The following is a 21823-nucleotide window of genomic DNA, read 5'->3' as shown; positions in this document are numbered from 1 at the left end:
GGCGTGGTTCCAGCTGGGAAAGGAACCGCCCACCTATGAGTCAGACAGGCTGGTGGGAGGAGTCAGTTAGACAGTTGGTAGTAACTGAAAAAGAGAGAGGACCTGGGGATTAAGAGCTCCCTGAGGAGAGCCTGGCTGGGTCGCAGACAGTGGCCTGTACTTGACGGCTCAGAGATTAGCGGCGTCAGCACAGCGGAGGGATAGGACTTCCCACACAGAGCAGTCACAGAAAATCCCACGTGCCAGCTGCTAAGAGCAGGTCCCAATTAAAAAGAGGGACGGGACCCAAAGGTTTCAAGCCATCGGGGCCAGGGACACACACAGTATACAGTGTATGGAGGAAGGCTCCAGTCCACCACAGAATCACTGAAAGGGACCACCGCACGTGCAGTCACCGAGTGCAGCAGTACCAAGAGACTTTGTTTACCTCAGAGTCTGTGTCCACTGAATGCGTCATCACACCTGAGTGAGTACCCTGGCCCCCAGCGTCCTGCCGGCCCTATATCAATATAGGCTGTTCCTACCTATTCCCTACCCTGAGTCCCGGGGCCCCTACCTGCGGAGGGAATCACCACCAGGCTGCCCCAACACCATCAGCCCCGGCACTCCCATACAGCAGCGGCGGTATTCCTTATTACCGCACACCGCAGGTGGCGTCACAAATATTCTCCCCCGTAAAAAACCTTTTTGTTTTTCATCAAAGTGTCTGCCGAGCAGTCCGACTGCTGCTAGGGCGTCACACATTGATTTTTGGCGTCACGAACAGGATTGGACTGGACCCACTAACCTGGGTGACGTGCGCCTTCTCCAAAACTGTTGAGCCCAAAGTGAATAAAAAAAAAAAAAATTCAGTTGCCGCCATCTTGCTGCTGAAAACCAAGGGGGCATAGAAAGATGTCGGCGCCGGGTGAAGCGAGCGCAGCGGCAGTTCCCCCTCAAGATCAAGGTGACATGGACGCACGAGCGACCGCGCAGATAATGCCAATGACTTTACCGTATGTGCCAGGCGCTACCTGGCTACCACAATATGATGGTTCCCCTGACACTCTGCAAGGATTCAAAAGAAAAATCCGCACACTCCTGGATATGTTTGGGATGAATGACCGGCAGCAAGCGTCTGTACTACTCGGCCAGTTATCAGGCGCCGCAGAGCTGGAGGCGGAGACCTGGACAGATCAGGACCGGGCCTCAGTAACTGCCAGTGGATCTGGAGATGGAAGTTGAGATGCCTGAAGTTTATTCCCCAAATGCAGATTGGGATACCAAGCGTAGAGCTCAATACAGGCAAATTCAAGAGTATGTCGAGGAGAATCTGGACCAAAGTAGGGAAAAGCAAGAAAGAAGCTTTAACAAGCAAGCCCAAGCCCCTCCATTTTCACCAGGAGAAGTGGTCTTAAAAAGAAAAAGAAAGATGCATAAACTGGACGACCAGTGGGAAAGAGAGCCATATGTGGTCCAGCCTTCCAATTTCAACAACCAGAAGACCTGTCTTGTCAGCAAGGACCAAGGAAGAACCACAGCTGTAATTTCCCGTGACCACTTGAAAAAGTGCCCTTAACCCCTGAACATCCAGAAGGAAGAACAGCCCCAACCTCAAGTGACTGAGAAAAAGAAGAGAGTGATCCACACCATCCTAGGTGACTTCCCGGAAGATTGGCCTATGTACAATGGAGCAGTGATTGTGCCTGTACTCACATTCCCGCAACCCGCGGAAGAACCAGAACCAAGGAGGCCTGAAATCATTGCACCTAGAGAAGTACCCATACCAGCACCACGAACACGTAGATTACCACCTACAACACCTAGCACCAGTAGTGGGGAACAGGTAGTAGCAAACACCACAGTACAAGGGTTAGAGGGAAGCCAGGAGCTGAGAAGGTCCACCCGTGTGAACTTTGGTCAGCCCCCACATAGGTTCAGAGATGAGGAATGGTAGCGGAACCCGGCTACTCTACCCTAATGTAAATAGTCTAAATATAGAGTAAATTTAAAAATGTTTAGTATTTTCCATGCTTTTAATTCTACTATTTTCCATGCTAAAGATAGTCATGTAAGACATGTTGATATAGAGTGTTGATAAGAAGAATGTTGATTTTATTTTAATTACCTGGATTCATGACCTGATTGACGACCAATGATAAGTTTTATTGAAAATGGACCTTTGGCTACAGGACTGGTGGTAGCCAGCACGAACTGGTGCTATTGTAAATGGTTATTTCCCATTCATAGCCACGGACTGCATCCCCACCTACAGGAGAAGACACAGGTGGAGGAGAGACCTGGGAGACATATGGCCCAGGTCTGGCCACCAACAGGAACGGTGGCTTGCCTCCTTTTGGAACTTTGGGGGTGGGATGAAGGACTGGGAAAGCGAAACGTTGGGTTCAAGTGCCTCCCCTGCGTGGGATGGATAGATATGTTTTTCTTATTAAAATGTTCACTTTTTGCAGATAAAAATAAACACTCTGGGTGCACTGTAGCTCGGGGACGAGCTACGTTTAACCAAGGGGGAATGTGACGCCCCTGGACTAATCCAGGGTGTCACAGGGAACTGCACTATTCTCTATCCTTGGTGCAGGGCCCACCCTCCTTGGTTCCGGGGTCCGCAACAGTGATTCTGTACTAACAGCACAAATCCTAGTCACCCAAACACTACACTTGTCAGGCACACCAGGGGCGTGGTTCCAGCTGGGAAAGGAACCGCCCACCTATGAGTCAGACAGGCTGGTGGGAGGAGTCAGTTAGACAGTTGGTAGTAACTGAAAAAGAGAGAGGACCTGGGGATTAAGAGCTCCCTGAGGAGAGCCTGGCTGGGTCGCAGACAGTGGCCTGTACTTGACGGCTCAGAGATTAGCGGCGTCAGCACAGCGGAGGGATAGGACTTCCCACACAGAGCAGTCACAGAAAATCCCACGTGCCAGCTGCTAAGAGCAGGTCCCAATTAAAAAGAGGGACGGGACCCGAAGGTTTCAAGCCAACGGGGCCAGGGACACACACAGTATACAGTGTATGGAGGAAGGCTCCAGTCCACCACAGAATCACTGAAAGGGACCACCGCACGTGCAGTCACCGAGTGCAGCAGTACCAAGAGACTTTGTTTACCTCAGAGTCTGTGTCCACTGAATGCGTCATCACACCTGAGTGAGTACCCTGGCCCCCAGCGTCCTGCCGGCCCTATATCAATATAGGCTGTTCCTACCTATTCCCTACCCTGAGTCCCGGGGCCCCTACCTGCGGAGGGAATCACCACCAGGCTGCCCCAACACCATCAGCCCCGGCACTCCCATACAGCAGCGGCGGTATTCCTTATTACCGCACACCGCAGGTGGCGTCACAAATATTCTCCCCCGTAAAAAACCTTTTGGTTTTTCATCAAAGTGTCTGCCGAGCAGTCCGACTGCTGCTAGGGCGTCACACCTGCGCATTTGTGTTTAACGTCGCGCATGTGCAGAACGGAGAAAAGGCTGCGCTCACTTCCTAATGAAAGGGAGTGAGACGCATCTGGGAAGGGAAGGGAAAAGATTAGGGTTTGGGGATGATAAAAGGGCTTTCTACGGGCAAGGATGGCAAAGGGTGGCAGTGACGGAAAGTCAGGCAGCCTGTCCTGTCCTGTCCTGTCCGTCCGTCTTTTTGTATCATGAATTGGAAAGACTGCAAGGGGGAGGGGAGGTGCTTGTGTCCAAAAGGAGGAGTTATTCAGATTCATTGCAGTGGGTGGCGGCTGCAAAAAGCACCATTCTTCTTGTTTTTGCTCTGCAAAACAGCCTTTTCAAGGGTTGGCTTGGTGACAAAATGTCTTCTGTAGGCGTGGGTTTGTCTCCCTCTCCCTAAGATGTGTCCGGTATAGGCCAGGGTGCCACTCAAGGCCGTAACCAATTCGGGTTATAGCTTCTCGGCCTTTTGGCTAAGATCAAGTGTAGTTTCGGAGGACGCTACCTTGGTCGGTACTGGAAGGTGCCTGGGATTGCACGTCTGCCGGCCTTGAGGAAGTGTGTGCGCCTTCTGGTGACACATAGCCCTCTTGTGCCTGGACGGTTCCCAGGCAACGGGAGGCGATCACCTTTGTTATTTTGAAGTCCTACTGATAAACAGAAAAAAAAAAAAATTAAATCTGTTCTTATCAGTTTAATATCTGATACGTCCCCTCTCTGGGGACCATATATTAAATGGATTTTTAGAACAAGGAGATGGAAAAAATCTTGCTCTGTCCACTGCACGCATTGACCTGGTATTGCAGTACCTCCAGGACCGGTGCACCCCTTCTTAACCCAGTTTCCAAAAGCAGAACTCAATTCACCTGATTCAAATGAGCCCCATTAGTGAATTGAAAGAAAGCAAAAACTTTATATGCACCTCAATTTGGCCAATTCACTTTTCACACTTTCACCCTTTTTTTTATCTTTCACACCTTTTACTTGCTTTATTGATGCAAAAAGCTGTGCCAAATAGCAAACTCATCTCCACTCAACTTGACCAACTCTGCTATGTCCCGTGCAGTATCTTATTCTCAGTCTTATCTAGATCATTTGCAATTGAATAGAATAGATCCCTTTTGGCTACTTATGACTGTGTAAAATATGTAGTTTTACTGGGCTGGGATGAGAGAATCCATTGAAGCATGGTGTAGGGATTGTGGTTCCTGTGTGCTAAGAAGAGAGGCTGGCACCAGCCAGAAAGCCCCATTGCAGCCAATAATCACTTAATAACTTTTTCAACTTGTCATCATATGGGAGGCCCCGTTGTTGGTAGACGTGCACCTTCTCAGTGAATGGCCGGTGAAATGCAGGCAACTCGATCTCTTCGATGTCATCATCCTCTGGCCCCTCTTCCGACAGGTGGGGCATCCGGGAGAGTGCATTGGCATTGACGTTGGTACGGCCGGCCCGGTACTTGATGGTGAAATCGTAGTTGGCTAACCTGGTCACCCACCGCTGCTCCAACGCGCCCAGCTTGGCCGTATCTAGATGGGTCAGCAGGTTATTGTCTGTGTACGCGGTGAACTTGGCTGCTGCCAGGTAATGGCGGAACCGCTCGGTGATAGCCCACACCAGTGCCAAGAGCTCAAGCTTGAAGGAGATGTAGTTCTCAGGGTTCCTCTCAGTCGGTCGGAGTTTTCGGCTAGCATAAGCTATTACCTTTTCCCTTCTGTCTTTGACCTGGGATAGAACAGCCCCCAAGCCCACATTGCTGGCTTCGGTGTAGAGGATGAATGGGCGGCTGTAGTCAGGGTACGCTAGGATTTCCTCTCCGGTCAGGGCTGTTCTCAGCTGGCGGAAGGATTCCTCATGCTTTTCTTCCCACACCAATGGGGCTACTAGGGATCTACCACCCTTGGTCTGTCCTACGAGGAGGTCTTGCATGGGGGCAGCCATCTTTGTGTACCCCTTAATGAAGCGACGGTAATATCCCACCAGGCCCAGAAACTGCCTCACTTCCCTCACTGTGGTCGGTCTCGGCCAGTCTTGGATGGCGGTGATCTTCTCGGGGTTGGGGGCGACACCTTCCGCACCAACCACATGTCCTAGGTACTGCACTCTGGGTTTCAGCAGATGACACTTTGAGGGCTTCAACTTCATCCCATACTTGGCAAGGGACGCGAACACCTCGGCTAGGTGCTCCAGGTGGGCTTCATACGTCTGTGAGTACACAATCACATCATCCAAGTACAGCAAAACGGTCCCATAGGCAGTCTTCTCTCGGTCTTCCGGTGCCACGGCCACCTGCCAGTACCCGCTGGTGAGGTCAAGGGTGGAGAAGTAGTTAGCGGTTCTCAGCGAGGCCAGGGACTCTTTGATGCGGGGCAGAGGGTAAGCATCCTTATGCGTTATCTGGTTAATCTTCCGGTAATCCACACACATCCGCATGGTGCCATCCTTCTTCTTAACCAGCACCAACGGAGCGGCCCAGGGACTACAGCTGTCCCTAATAACCCCTGCCTCCTTCATGTTCCTCAACATGTCTTTGGCGCATTGGTAGTGCGCAGGGGGAATAGGCCTGTATCTCTCTTTAATAGGGGAGTGTGTACCGGTAGGGATGTGGTGTTGAACCCCTTTAATCTGCCCAAAATCTAGAGGGTGCTTGCTAAAAACCCGCTCATACTCCTGTACCACCCGGTATACCCCTTCCTTGTGGTGTATGGGGGTATCATCAGTGCCGACATGTAGCTCTCGATACCACTCGCCTAACTCCCCCAGGGATGAGTGGGAACCGGCAGCAGGCGGTGTGACCGGGGGAACGGCTTCATGGATCGTGTGGGGATCTAGAGTGAGCAATTTGGCAAGGGTAGCGTACCGGGTGGTGCATGAATGCACACATATTGGTTTTATAATCTTATTGTATTACTTTATATTCTTATTTCACTTGTGCATATCTCCACCATAATCCTGGCTAAGAAATATAGCTTTTTTTGGGGTACACAGGTAGTAAGGTCTTCTTTCTATTTCTTTAGGGGTGATATAGCCTGGTGGAACTCTAGACCTCTAACATTATATATGCACCCTTTTTCTTTATGGTTCTTGGACACCTTATAACATTCTTCCATACATATATATCTTTCTCATAAATTATAAATAATTAGGCATTTTTATATATTTTATTTACATTTTCATAAATAACTTTTTACAAAGCATGGGGGACATTCTCACATACATATAATTTTCATGTACGCATTCTGAAAATTTACGCATAAACCGTACACACTCCTTTTTGTAACAATTTCTATAACTCATTCGCTGAACTCTCATCCCGGATATTCATTCTTACACCGAATTTCCTGTTATAACACAACATTCATGATTTTTATTCAATTTATTTTTATTTTTTAGGTTTATTAGTAGTGATGAGCGAGTACTAAAAAGCTCGGGTGCTCGAAGCTCGGGCCGAGCCTCCCAAGATACTCGTGTACTCGGCCCGAGCACCGAGCCCAATGTTATCCTATGGGAGACCCGAGTATTTTTGTGAAATGACCACCGGCAGCATGTAGAAACCCTAAAAATGGCACAAAAGTCTCCGAAGAGTGCTCAAATGACATGGCAACAGCATGGGGAAGACCCCTTGAAGCATTTATCACTCAAAAGTCACAGCTGTGAATAATTTTGTCCGCGTTTTACGCCATTTTTACGGACTCACCAGAAAACCTTCCAAAATGACACCAAAATGATTTTTCATAGCGGAAATGTTAAGGGCACATACCCAATAGTGAGATAGAGCTAATGTATGTTACTTTTTGAGATCAATACATGAAAGATTTTACGTAAAACATTGTGTGGCACTCCGATGTCCCTGAGAAGAGACGTACATAAAGGCCTCTGAGTCTAATGTGCCCATTTTGAGGAACTGAGTCTTTGTAGTATTTTCCTTTGCCAGGGCAGTCCAAAATTGTGAGGTTCACCAATGCCCCTGCATACAGACGTGCATGATGGCCTGTAAACCTGAAGTGCCCATTGTAAGGAAGTGGGTCTATTGTAGTATAACCCTTAGGCAGGGCAGCCAAAAATTGGGAGGCTCCACGTTGTCCCTGGATAGAGACGTGCATGAGGGCCTCAAAACATTAAGTGTCCAGTGTCAGGAAGTGGGTGTATTATAGTATAGCCCTTAGGCAGGGCAGCCAAAAATTGGGAGGCTCCACGTTGTCCCTGGATAGAGACGTGCATGAGGGCCTGTAAACCTGAAGTGCCCATTGGAAGGAAGTGGGTCTTTTGTAGTATAGCCCTTTGGCAGGGCAGCCAAAAATTGGGAGGCTCCACGTTGTCCCTGGATAGAGACGTGCATGAGGGCCTGTAAACCTGAAGTGCCCATTGGAAGGAAGTGGGTCTTTTGTAGTATAGCCCTTTGGCAGGGCAGCCAATAATTGGGAGGCTCCACGTTGTCCCTGGATAGAGACATGCATGAGGGCCTCAAAACATTAAGTGTCCATTGTCAGGAAGTGGGTGTATTATAGTATAGCCCTTAGGCAGGGCAGCCAAAAATTGGGAGGCTCCACGTTGTCCCTGGATAGAGACGTGCATGAGGGCCTGTAAACCTGAAGTGCCCATTGGAAGGAAGTGGGTCTTTTGTAGTATAGCCCTTTGGCAGGGCAGCCAAAAATTGGGAGGCTCCACGTTGTCCCTGGATAGAGACGTGCATGAGGGCCTCAAAACATTAAGTGTCCATTGTCAGGAAGTGGGTGTATTATAGTATAGCCCTTTGGCAGGGCAGCCAAAAATTGGGAGGCTCCACGTTGTCCCTGGATAGAGACGTGCATGAGGGCCTCAAAACATTAAGTGTCCATTGTCAGGAAGTGGGTGTATTATAGTATAGCCCTTAGGCAGGGCAGCCAAAAATTGGGAGGCTCCACGTTGTCCCTGGATAGAGACGTGCATGAGGGCCTCAAAACATTAAGTGTCCATTGTCAGGAAGTGGGTCTTTTGTAGTATAGCCCTTTGGCAGGGCAGCCAAAAATTGGGAGGCTCCACGTTACAACGACAGGAGACCCGCTCCTTTGCAATGGGAACAATGTTTTGAGGCCCTCATGCACGTCTCTATCCAGGGACAACGTGGAGCCTCCCAATTTTTGGCTGCCCTGCCAAAGGGCTATACTACAAAAGACCCACTTCCTGACAATGGACACTTAATGTTTTGAGGCCCTCATGCACGTCTCTATCCAGAGACAACGTGGAGCCTCCCAATTTTTGGCTGCCCTGCCTAAGGGCTATACTATAATACACCCACTTCCTGACAATGGACACAATGTTTTGAGGCCCTCATGCACGTCTCTATCCAGGGACAACGTGGAGCCTCCCAATTTTTGGCTGCCCTGCCAAAGGGCTATACTACAAAAGACCCACTTCCTGACAATGGACACTTAATGTTTTGAGGCCCTCATGCACGTCTCTATGCAGGGACAACGTGGAGCCTCCCAATTTTTGGCTGCACTGCCTAAGGGCTATACTATAATACACCCACTTCCTGACAATGGACACTTAATGTTTTGAGGCCCTCATGCACGTCTCTATCCAGGGACAACGTGGAGCCTCCCAATTTTTGGCTGCCCTGCCAAAGGGCTATACTATAATACACCCACTTCCTGACAATGGACACTTAATGTTTTGAGGCCCTCATGCACGTCTCTATCCAGGGACAACGTGGAGCCTCCCAATTTTTGGCTGCCCTGCCAAAGGGCTATACTACAAAAGACCCACTTCCTTCCAATGGGCACTTCAGGTTTACAGGCCCTCATGCACGTCTCTATCCAGGGACAACGTGGAGCCTCCCAATTTTTGGCTGCCCTGCCTAAGGGCTATACTATAATACACCCACTTCCTGACAATGGACACTTAATGTTTTGAGGCCCTCATGCATGTCTCTATCCAGGGACAACGTGGAGCCTCCCAATTTTTGGCTGCCCTGCCAAAGGGCTATACTACAAAAGACCCACTTCCTTCCAATGGGCACTTCAGGTTTACAGGCCCTCATGCACGTCTCTATCCAGGGACAACGTGGAGCCTCCCAATTTTTGGCTGCCCTGCCAAAGGGCTATACTACAAAAGACCCACTTCCTTCCAATGGGCACTTCAGGTTTACAGGCCCTCATGCACGTCTCTATCCAGGGACAACGTGGAGCCTCCCAATTTTTGGCTGCCCTGCCTAAGGGCTATACTATAATACACCCACTTCCTGACACTGGACACTTAATGTTTTGAGGCCCTCATGCACGTCTCTATCCAGGGACAACGTGGAGCCTCCCAATTTTTGGCTGCCCTGCCTAAGGGCTATACTACAATAGACCCACTTCCTTACAATGGGCACTTCAGGTTTACAGGCCATCATGCACGTCTGTATGCAGGGGCATTGGTGAACCTCACAATTTTGGACTGCCCTGGCAAAGGAAAATACTACAAAGACTCAGTTCCTCAAAATGGGCACATTAGACTCAGAGGCCTTTATGTACGTCTCTTCTCAGGGACATCGGAGTGCCACACAATGTTTTACGTAAAATCTTTCATGTATTGATCTCAAAAAGTAACATACATTAGCTCTATCTCACTATTGGGTATGTGCCCTTAACATTTCCGCTATGAAAAATCATTTTGGTGTCATTTTGGAAGGTTTTCTGGTGAGTCCGTAAAAATGGCGTAAAACGCGGACAAAATTATTCACAGCTGTGACTTTTGAGTGATAAATGCTTCAAGGGGTCTTCCCCATGCTGTTGCCATGTCATTTGAGCACTCTTCGGAGACTTTTGTGCCATTTTTAGGGTTTCTACATGCTGCCGGTGGTCATTTCACAAAAATACTCGGGTCTCCCATAGGATAACATTGGGCTCGGTGCTCGGGCCGAGTACACGAGTATCTTGGGAGGCTCGGCCCGAGCTTCGAGCACCCGAGCTTTTTAGTACTCGCTCATCACTACTAATAAACCTAAAAAAATAAAAATAAATTGAATAAAAATCATGAATGTTGTGTTATAACAGGAAATTCGGTGTAAGAATGAATATCCGGGATGAGAGTTCAGCGAATGAGTTATAGAAATTGTTACAAAAAGGAGTGTGTACGGTTTATGCGTAAATTTTCAGAATGCGTACATGAAAATTATATGTATGTGAGAATGTCCCCCATGCTTTGTAAAAAGTTATTTATGAAAATGTAAATAAAATATATAAAAATGCCTAATTATTTATAATTTATGAGAAAGATATATATGTATGGAAGAATGTTATAAGGTGTCCAAGAACCATAAAGAAAAAGGGTGCATATATAATGTTAGAGGTCTAGAGTTCCACCAGGCTATATCACCCCTAAAGAAATAGAAAGAAGACCTTACTACCTGTGTACCCCAAAAAAAGCTATATTTCTTAGCCAGGATTATGGTGGAGATATGCACAAGTGAAATAAGAATATAAAGTAATACAATAAGATTATAAAACCAATATGTGTGCATTCATGCACCACCCGGTACGCTACCCTTGCCAAATTGCTCACTCTAGATCCCCACACGATCCATGAAGCCGTTCCCCCGGTCACACCGCCTGCTGCCGGTTCTCACTCATCCCTGGGGGAGTTAGGCGAGTGGTATCAAGAGCTACATGTCGGCACTGATGATACCCCCATACACCACAAGGAAGGGGTATACCGGGTGGTACAGGAGTATGAGCGGGTTTTTAGCAAGCACCCTCTAGATTTTGGGCAGATTAAAGGGGTTCAACACCACATCCCTACCGGTACACACTCCCCTATTAAAGAGAGATACAGGCCTATTCCCCCTGCGCACTACCAATGCGCCAAAGACATGTTGAGGAACATGAAGGAGGCAGGGGTTATTAGGGACAGCTGTAGTCCCTGGGCCGCTCCGTTGGTGCTGGTTAAGAAGAAGGATGGCACCATGCGGATGTGTGTGGATTACCGGAAGATTAACCAGATAACGCATAAGGATGCTTACCCTCTGCCCCGCATCAAAGAGTCCCTGGCCTCGCTGAGAACCGCTAACTACTTCTCCACCCTTGACCTCACCAGCGGGTACTGGCAGGTGGCCGTGGCACCGGAAGACCGAGAGAAGACTGCCTATGGGACCGTTTTGCTGTACTTGGATGATGTGATTGTGTACTCACAGACGTATGAAGCCCACCTGGAGTACCTAGCCGAGGTGTTCGCGTCCCTTGCCAAGTATGGGATGAAGTTGAAGCCCTCAAAGTGTCATCTGCTGAAACCCAGAGTGCAGTACCTAGGACATGTGGTTGGTGCGGAAGGTGTCGCCCCCAACCCCGAGAAGATCACCGCCATCCAAGACTGGCCGAGACCGACCACAGTGAGGGAAGTGAGGCAGTTTCTGGGCCTGGTGGGATATTACCGTCGCTTCATTAAGGGGTACACAAAGATGGCTGCCCCCATGCAAGACCTCCTCGTAGGACAGACCAAGGGTGGTAGATCCCTAGTAGCCCCATTGGTGTGGGAAGAAAAGCATGAGGAATCCTTCCGCCAGCTGAGAACAGCCCTGACCGGAGAGGAAATCCTAGCGTACCCTGACTACAGCCGCCCATTCATCCTCTACACCGAAGCCAGCAATGTGGGCTTGGGGGCTGTTCTATCCCAGGTCCAAGACAGAAGGGAAAAGGTAATAGCTTATGCTAGCCGAAAACTCCGACCGACTGAGAGGAACCCTGAGAACTACATCTCCTTCAAGCTTGAGCTCTTGGCACTGGTGTGGGCTATCACCGAGCGGTTCCGCCATTACCTGGCAGCAGCCAAGTTCACCGCGTACACAGACAATAACCTGCTGACCCATCTAGATACGGCCAAGCTGGGCGCGTTGGAGCAGCGGTGGGTGACTAGGTTAGCCAACTACGATTTCACCATCAAGTACCGGGCCGGTCGTACCAACGTCAATGCCAATGCACTCTCCCGGATGCCCCACCTGTCGGAAGAGGGGCCAGAGGATGATGACCTCGAAGAGATCGAGTTGCCTGCATTTCACCGGCCATTCACTGAGAAGGTGCACGTCTACCAACAACGGGTGAACCTGGATCCGCTGCCCCGACAGGACTGGCAGGAAGCTCAGGACCAGGCACCTGCTGTCCGCCTGGTCAAGACTCTAGTGGAACAGGGTTCTGCTGGGATAGACCCTGCTGCCCCTGCCGAAGCCCAACGTCTGTGGCAAGAACGGACCCGGCTATACCTACACCAGGGGAAGTTGTATCGCGAGCTGATTAATCCAAAGACTCACGAGAAGATCCGCCAGCTGGTGATTCCCCAGGCTAACGTGCCCACCGTCCTGCAAGCATACCATGATGGTGCAGTGCACTTCGGGTGGAAGAAGCTAGAGATGTTGTTAAGAGAGCGGTTCTATTGGAGTGGAATGCGGGAATCTGTGGAGGCCTGGTGCCGAGAATGTGGCCCTTGCGCATTGAGAAGGAAGGACGAGGCCAGCCAGAAGGCACCCCTACACCCGATCATTACACACCAACCGCTGGAGCTGGTTGCCCTTGACCATGTAAAGCTCACCCCCAGCCGAAGTGGGTACACCTACGCTCTGACCATCGTAGACCACTACTCGAGGTTCCTGGTGGTTGTCCCAGTTAAGGACTTAACCGGCCGCACCGCTGCTAAGGCTTTCCAGGCTTATTTCTGTTGACCGCATTGGTACCCGGAGAGGGTGCTTACCGACCAGGGTCCGGCCTTTGAAGCAGAGGTATTCCAGGAATTCTGCCAGTTGTACGGCTGCAAGAAAATCCGGACCACGCCTTACCACGCCCAAACCAATGGCATTTGTGAAAAGATGAACCACTTGGTCCTGGACCTCCTCAAGACGTTACCACTGGAAGAGCGGAACCTGTGGCTGGAGAAGCTACCTGACCTGGTCGATATGTACAACAACATCCCTTCCAGCTCTACGAAATGCACTCCAGCATACCTGATGAGAGCTCGTCCCGGCCGGCTACCAGTGGATCTGGAAATGGGCTTGGAAGCTTCAGAAGCACTCCTGTCGACAGCTGAATGGGACACTCGGCGGAGGACACAGTACCGACAGGTCCAGGAGTATGTTGAAAAGAACTTGTGCCGGAGTCGGGGACAACAGGAGCAGTGCTTCAACAAGAAGGCGCCTGCCGGTTCCTTCCAACCTGGGGATGTAGTGCTGAAGCGGAAAAGAAGGGCCCACAAGCTGGATGATCAATGGGAAAAAACCCCGTATGTAGTCCAGCCCACAGGATGGGAGAATGGGAAGGCCTACCAGATCAGCCGTGACCAGGGGGGGACTTTGGCCACGGTTTCCCGAGACCACCTGAAGAAGTGCCCACCAGCATTGAGAGTAGCGGATGAGGCTCCAGTTCCCAGTCCAGTGGAGAAGGAAAAAGAGGTAATCCACACCATGATGGGTGATTTTCCAGCAGACTGGCCTACACAGAACGGTGCGGTGATCCTTCCAGTGATACTGTTCCCACAACCCGTGGATGAAGAAATGATGGAAACGGTTAACCGCGAGCCAGTGCCCAGGGATGTACCTGTACCCAGCTCCCCTACGCCTCCGCCTGCCCCACATGATAGCAGGGAGGAGGAACTGACTGTTCCCTCTGCCCCACTGCCTGTCACCACTGACACCGGACCCCGAAGGTCCACTCGCCCCAACCTAGGTAGACCCCCACTTAGGTACAAGGAAACTACTCTTTAAAAGGGGGGGGCTTTATGTGTTGAGTGTACCAGTTTGAAAGTTTTAAATGATAAGTAAAGATGATCAACCAAAGAAGTTTACCTGATTGAACCGTGATTAAACCGGCCGTTGCCGGCAACTGTTGTCCCCGTAGGGACTGTGCAACCATTGCGTAAGGAACTGCTTACGGACAAGCCCGAGAACTTGCAGGGCAACCACAAACTTAGTGCAATGTAAATAAAAATGTTTGTTGGCTTGACACCGTTACCGCCTCCGGAGAGGCTGATTTGGGAGGATGGGCCTGGAGGAAAGGGATGGCCTAGGCCCGCCACTACCGTAACCGGTGGCGATCCTCCGGGGGTTCAGGGGTCCCCTTGGACGTGGGCCCCCTGAAAGAGACAGAACCCGCTCGGGCAACTTGGTGCTGGACTGGGGTCAAGGGGTGCTGCCCGCTTCTTAGGGGCAGCATCAGGGCCAGGTTGTTTGGGTGGGAGAAGAGCGGAAGCTGTACCGTTGTAAAATGTTTATGATGCTTTTACATGTTTTACCGTTTTATTCTTTTTCAGTTGTGAAAATAAAACCGGTGATGGACGGGCAGCCCGCGGACGGTCTGCATTTTACTATAGGGGAATGTGGCGCCCTGGACAAGCCAGGTCGTCACAGGTACTACACCAACACACTCTACACTCCGGCTAGGCACACCGAAGCTAAACACAAATCCTAGTTGCCTTCCTCCAGGGGCTGATGTCCACACCAGGGGGTGGGCCAGGCGGTTGATCCCACCCACCGAGGAGTTCACAGTCCTGGAGGCGGGAAAAGGAGTCAGATTAGAGATCAGTTTTGGAGTTAGAGAAGTGAAGAGGAGAGGAGACTGACCGTGTCCGGGTGTGTGGCCCGGGCACTCAGCAAGGTTGGCAGACGGTGGTGACCTTCTGCAGGAGAGGCTGATTGGAGTGAACCGTACGGACCGGGGATGGGCGGTGGCCCGCCGGTACCAGATCGGGGAGTGAAGAGAAGCCAGCACCATCCGGCAGGGCCTACGGACCCCGACCAGGCTAGGAGTCGCCGTAAAACCGGTCAAATCCGTTAGCGACAGGAACCTCCAGGGTTTCCCAGCAGTCAAGACCCGATTGAAGGCAACAGCTCACACCGTAGAGGGAAGCACAGTCACCGCCAAGGCTACAGTTCCCAGGGCCAGAGCCTGCGGGCAAAAGGAGCTCCCTCAGCATCCATCCAAGCTGGGGAGCGGGTTACCGGTGGGAAGCCCGCTAGATTTTGGGGGAATAAAAGGGGTCCAACACCACATCCCCACAGGTGCACACCCACCCATCAAAGAGAGCTATAAGCCAATACCACCTTCACATTGCCAGTGTACCAAGGACATGTTGAGCAACATGAAGGCGGCTGGGGTTATCCGTGACAGTTGTAGCCTTTGGGCAGCTCTGTTGATCCTGTTAAAAAAAGAAGGACGGCACCACTCCCCGTATTGAGGAATCGCTAGCTGCATTGAGAACTGCAAATTATTTTTCTACCCTTGATCTCACTAGTCACTATTGGCAAGTGTCCGTTGCTGAGGCAGACCGGGAGAAGACCGCCTTCGCCACCCCTATGGGTCTCTGCGAGTTCAAAAGCATGCCCTTCGAGCTGTGCAATGCGCCAGGAACCTTCCAGAGGCTGATGGAATGCTGCTTGGGACAAGATTTTAGGGTGTATAAAAAGGGAGATTAGATCCCGTGATCCCAACGTATTGTTACACCTCTATAAATCACTTGTAAGGCTACATCTGGAATATGGGAACCAGTTTTGGGCTCCACATTTTAATAAGGACATTCAGAAGTTAGAGTCAGTTCAAAGGTGGGCAACTAGACTACTACAAGGAATGGAAGGCCTCCCATATGATGACAAGTTGAAAAAGTTATTAAGTGATTATTGGCTGCAATGGGGCTTTCTGGCTGGTGCCAGCCTCTCTTCTTAGCACACAGGAACCACAATCCCTACACCATGCTTCAATGGATTCTCTCATCCCAGCCCAGTAAAACTACATATTTTACACAGTCATAAGCAGCCAAAAGGGATCTATTCTATTCAATTGCAAATGATCTAGATAAGACTGAGAATAAGATACTGCACGGGACATAGCAGAGTTGGTCAAGTTGAGTGGAGATGAGTTTGCTATTTGGCACAGCTTTTTGCATCAATAAAGCAAGTAAAAGGTGTGAAAGATAAAAAAAAGGGTGAAAGTGTGAAAAGTGAATTGGCCAAATTGAGGTGCATATAAAGTTTTTGCTTTCTTTCAATTCACTAATGGGGCTCATTTGAATCAGGTGAATTGAGTTCTGCTTTTGGAAACTGGGTTAAGAAGGGGTGCACCGGTCCTGGAGGTACTGCAATACCAGGTCAATGCGTGCAGTGGACAGAGCAAGATTTTTTCCATCTCCTTGTTCTAAAAATCCATTTAATATATGGTCCCCAGAGAGGGGACGTATCAGATATTAAACTGATAAGAACAGATTTAATTTTTTTTTTTTTCTGTTTATCAGTAGGACTTCAAAATAACAAAGGTGATCGCCTCCCGTTGCCTGGGAACCGTCCAGGCACAAGAGGGCTATGTGTCACCAGAAGGCGCACACACTTCCTCAAGGCCGGCAGACGTGCAATCCCAGGCACCTTCCAGTACCGACCAAGGTAGCGTCCTCCGAAACTACACTTGATCTTAGCCAAAAGGCCGAGAAGCTATAACCCGAATTGGTTACGGCCTTGAGTGGCACCCTGGCCTATACCGGACACATCTTAGGGAGAGGGAGACAAACCCACGCCTACAGAAGACATTTTGTCACCCAAGCCAACCCTTGAAAAGGCTGTTTTGCAGAGCAAAAACAAGAAGAATGGTGCTTTTTGCAGCCGCCGCCCACTGCAATGAATCTGAATAACTCCTCCTTTTGGACACAAGCACCTCCCCTCCCCCTTGCAGTCTTTCCAATTCATGATACAAAAAGACGGACGGACAGGACAGGACAGGACAGGCTGCCTGACTTTCCGTCACTGCCACCCTTTGCCATCCTTGCCCGTAGAAAGCCCTTTCATCATCCCCAAACCCTAATCTTTTCCCTTCCCTTCCCAGATGCGTCTCACTCCCTTTCATTAGGAAGTGAGCGCAGCCTTTTCTCCGTTCTGCACATGCGCGACGTTAAACACAAATGCGCAGGCGTGCGTTCCATTACCCTCACTGCATTCCACTCCCATACAGGAAGTGGGCGCAGCTATTACTACGGTCGCACATAAAAGAACCCACGGCCACCACTGCACATAGCTGACTCCACCACAGGACACCCACTTCTACACCAACGCAGGTAAGACAGGATCGGCACCTCTATGCTCCCGTTACAATCAGGCTCAGTCACCATGTGATAACGCTCTCAACTCTTTAGTTGCAGGCTCCCCTTGCTTCACCTCCACTGGCTGTGCTGCCATTTCCTCTCCCACCTGGAAGGTATACTTTATTCCACTATTTTCCTGTTTCTCTCTTCCCCCTTTTCCCATAACCTACTTTTATCTGCATTTGTGGGGTATCTATATGCTATTTACATCATAGTTTTATTCATTAATATGGAAGGGAAGAGTGCCCATGAGAGTGTTGAACTGCGGAGAGCAAGAGATTAAGCTGCTCCGATTTGCCACCATTGATAAGCTGTTCTCAGTAGATACACATGCTATCCAAACAGCAGCATCCACCATTGCTTCAGCCCACCCATTCAGTGACAGCTCACCAAGTCAGCCAGAGGAGTGGTGTAAGGAATTACACGTAGGCACTGACTCCACACCTTCACATCACAAGAAGGGGGTCTACAGGCTAGTGCAAGAATACGAGCAAGTCTTCAGCAAACATCCGCTAGACTTTTGAAGAATAAAAGGGGTCAAACACTACATCCCCACAAGTGCACACCCACCCATCTAAGAGAGATATAAGCCAAAACTACCTGCACATTACCAGTGTACCAAGGACATGTTGAGCAACATGAAGGAGGCTGGGGTTATCCGTGACAGTTGTAGCCTCTGGGCAGCTCCGTTGGTCCTGTTAAAGAAGAAGGACAGCACCACTCCCCTGTATTGAGGAATAGCTAGCTGCATTGAGAACTGCAAATTATTTTTCTACCCTTGATCTCACTAGTCGCTATTGGCAAGTGTCCGTTGCTGAGGCAGACCGGGAGAAGACCGCCTTTGCCACCCCGATGGGTCTCTGCGAGTTCAAAAGCATGCCCTTCGAGCTGTGCAATTTGCCAGGAACCTTCCAGAGGCTGATGGAATGCTGCTTGGGACACCGAAACTTTGAAACGGTACTGCTATACCTTTATGATGTTATTGTTTATTCTAAAGCAAACAAGATTTTAGGGTGTATAAAAAGGGAGATTAGATCCGGTGATCCCAACGTATTGTTACCCCTCTATAAATCACTTGTAAGGCCACATCTGGAATATGGGGTAAAGTCCTGAGCAGGTTGATAACCATTGGTTTGAGCATGGTAGGGTGTAGTGCGCATCTTCCTGCATCGGTAAAAGCTGCAGAAGTCCTTGAAGATTTCCGCTTCAAAGGCTGTGCCTTGATCTGTGAGGACTCTCTCTGAGTAGCCATGAGGTCTGCATAAGTGTGCTTGGAAGACCTTCGCTGCAGTATGGGCCATTAGATCTTTGACTTGTACCACAACCATAAATCTCGAGTAGTTGTCTACCATCGTAAGTGCATACGTGAGCTCGCCTCGATATTCTGCAACAAAACTCCCTTTTTCGATTTCAGTTTCAGCAAACACTACTCTTCCTGTAGAAAATATTTATCATTACCTAAGACAGTCATTCTAATGCATGACAATATTAAGGCAATTTAGTTAAAACTTGTTTTAACTCACCTTTAAGGGGATTGATGTATTTCATGGTCAATCCAGGTTTGTCAGTGATGGCACTGACATAATGTATGGCGTCTTTTTCGGGCGTTATCCTTTGCCTTTTCATTGTGAAAATCCAGTTGCCTATATCAAAGCAAATTCTACTACTTGTAAAGTATGCAGAAAATGAAATGTAGAACATATAACATCAACTGCTTAGGAACGCATCATAGGTTAGTACTTAAAAGGATATTGTCATGTTCTAGTCATAATGCAAGCTGGACATTTTTCATGTTACCCTGTAATCGCCGGCCTGTTCTAATGCTCACAAGCCAAGATATAGGCTCAGCTGCTAAGGCTTCCCTCTGCCTTCTGAATGAAACTTGAATATGTCTGGGTCACTGTGTATATAGCAGGTGCTCAGAAAAAATAAGAGTCAATTCAATAGAAATAGCTCTGGCACACTATAGTGATCAATAACGTAAGAAAAGAACTCTTGGAATGCTGAAAATTCTTTATTTGTGCAAAAGGATAATTCATCCAACGTTTCGACCTTGTTTTTAGGTCTTTATCAAGGATAAAGTCATCTAAGATCATAAAGGGTTACAAAACCATATAAACACGTAATTAGTACATAGTACAACATAACAGTACAATATATTGCTACTTGAGAGTACAATGGGTCAAATGACCATGATGCACATACAAAAAATTTTTCCAAAGCCATAGTGAAAACATTTGTACTGAGGAAAGAAAATTTCCACATGACCTATCTGGAGAAACATTCTGGATCAAACAACCAAAAATAGTCAAGCAGGTAAATACACACCTATATGGATAACAGGATGATATGTGTTCAATTGTATAGCGTCATTGCCATTAAGGTACAAATGGAAAACTTGCAATCCTATATAGTGAAGGAAATGAACACATATCATATCAAAGAACACAGGAACATGGGTGTGAGAAAAACCTCAATGTTTATACTTTGTTCTTTATAATGGTGTGAACATGTATATGTCTCAGTACCTTATGCACTTGAGAATTCTAGTGAGTAGATCATGAAAGCCTATTTCAGAACTGGAATCGGTAAATAATTGTAGGTGGAATCTAAATGAAAAGATGGTACAAGTGTTATCATGACACGTGGGCTATAACACAATGGACCGTGTGACAAAGAAGAAAGGAGAGAAAGAAGAGGAAGAAAATGCAACTACCTGTAACATTACGTGATAGTCACTGGTAAGTATCACTTGACAATTCAAGTGAAAAAGGATTCCTTTATTAAAGGGTTCTCAGTCGCCTCAGGATCATGAAATACTAGGGTAAATGATATGATAATGGGTAAGAAGCACCACTAAAGGAAATATGAGATGCAGGACATATATCTATAAACCCCTGAACTACATGATAGAAATAAAAAGAAGAAAAAAGAAAAAAAAGAAGAAAGAAGAAGAACACATAGAATGCGGAAAGAGAATGGGTACAACTACCTGAGTTACTGCAGGGAGGCCCCTGGTTGGTATTGTGAGGGTTAGTGGAATTCCTTCACTGAAGGGTTCTCAGTTGCCTCAGGTTCGTGAAAAATGCTATAGACAAATAATGCCCGGAGAAAAGGGGTTCATATACAGCGAATAATGGTAATACAAGGTACATGTGTCACATGTAATAGTATATATATATATATTGTACTAAGCTCTACACCAGAAATAGAAAGTAGTCCCTCTGCCTTCTGTCTAGGTGCCCTGAGTTATGTCCTGTAAACTGTCACAGGGACCCAGACACACATGTGTAGTAGGGGAATATCCCTGCTGAGATGCCAGTGCTAGAGCACTCGTTTGCTGTGGAGTTGAACGCTATGTGAGCAGTTCTTACCTTCAATGAGCAGAAGTCTCTTTTTTCAGATTTCAATATCTCTGTGGGTATCTGGCAGAAATATGGAATACTCTTTACAGCTAAGAACCTGTACACCACTCCCACTAAAGGGGGCTTTACACGCTGCGACATCGCTAATGCGGAGTCGTTGGGGTCACGGAATTTGTGACGCACATCCGGCCGCATTAGCGATGTTGCTGCGTGTGACACCGATGAGCGATTTTGCATCGCTGCAAAAACGTGCAAAATCGCTCATCGGTGACATGGGTCTCCATTCTCGATTATCGTTACTGCAGCAGTAACGATGTAGTTCGTCGCTCCTGCGGCAGCACACATCGCTCCGTGTGACACCGCAGAAACGAGGAACCTCTCCTTACCTGCCTCCCAGCCGCTATGAGGAAGGAAGGAGGTGGGCGGGATGTTCCGGCCACTCATCTCCGCCCCTCCGCTGCTATTGGGCGGTTGCTCAGTGACGTCGCTGTGACGCCGCACGGACCGCCCCCTTAGAAAGGAGGCGGTTCGCCGGTCACAGCGACGTCGCCGGGCAGGTAAGTATGTGTGACGGGTCTGGTCGGTGTTGTGCAGCATGGGCAGCGATTTGCCCGTGTCGCGCAACAGATGGGGGCGGGTATCCACACTAGCGATATCGGGACCGATATCGCAGTGTGTAAAGTAGCCTTTAATAAACTGTGTAAAGGATTTTAAGTAAAAATCCACAATAAACCAGCGCTAGATGGGTTTTTATAATTTTATTAATAGACCACAAATAAAAAATTTTTTGCTATCCTTGTTTCAAGACAGAGTATTTGATAATATACAATACACTGATTATTACTAAAACCAAGGACCACATAAAACAAGGACCACATAAAATAAAAAATGAAAGTAATGAGAATAAAATTCTTTTGTATAACCAATTAACTTCGAGGTGATACAATATTCACATTGATTTAG

The 21823-nt window shown here is 48.5% G+C and overlaps 2 pseudogenes; one reads left to right on the top strand and one right to left on the bottom strand.

Annotated features, from left to right (window-relative positions):
* Window positions 1-4055: 4055 nt before the first annotated feature.
* LOC142289208 (U2 spliceosomal RNA) lies at window positions 4056-4262 on the top strand (annotated as a pseudogene).
* A 12215-nt stretch (window positions 4263-16477) lies between these two features.
* On the bottom strand, window positions 16478-16684 carry LOC142289205 (U2 spliceosomal RNA; annotated as a pseudogene).
* Window positions 16685-21823: the final 5139 nt, after the last annotated feature.

Source organism: Anomaloglossus baeobatrachus, unplaced genomic scaffold (assembly GCF_048569485.1).
Source record: "Anomaloglossus baeobatrachus isolate aAnoBae1 unplaced genomic scaffold, aAnoBae1.hap1 Scaffold_91, whole genome shotgun sequence".
NCBI classification, from domain to species: domain Eukaryota; kingdom Metazoa; phylum Chordata; class Amphibia; order Anura; family Aromobatidae; genus Anomaloglossus; species Anomaloglossus baeobatrachus.
The sequence above is the reverse complement of the archived record's forward strand: the minus strand, read 5'-3'. Positions and strand labels throughout refer to the sequence as shown.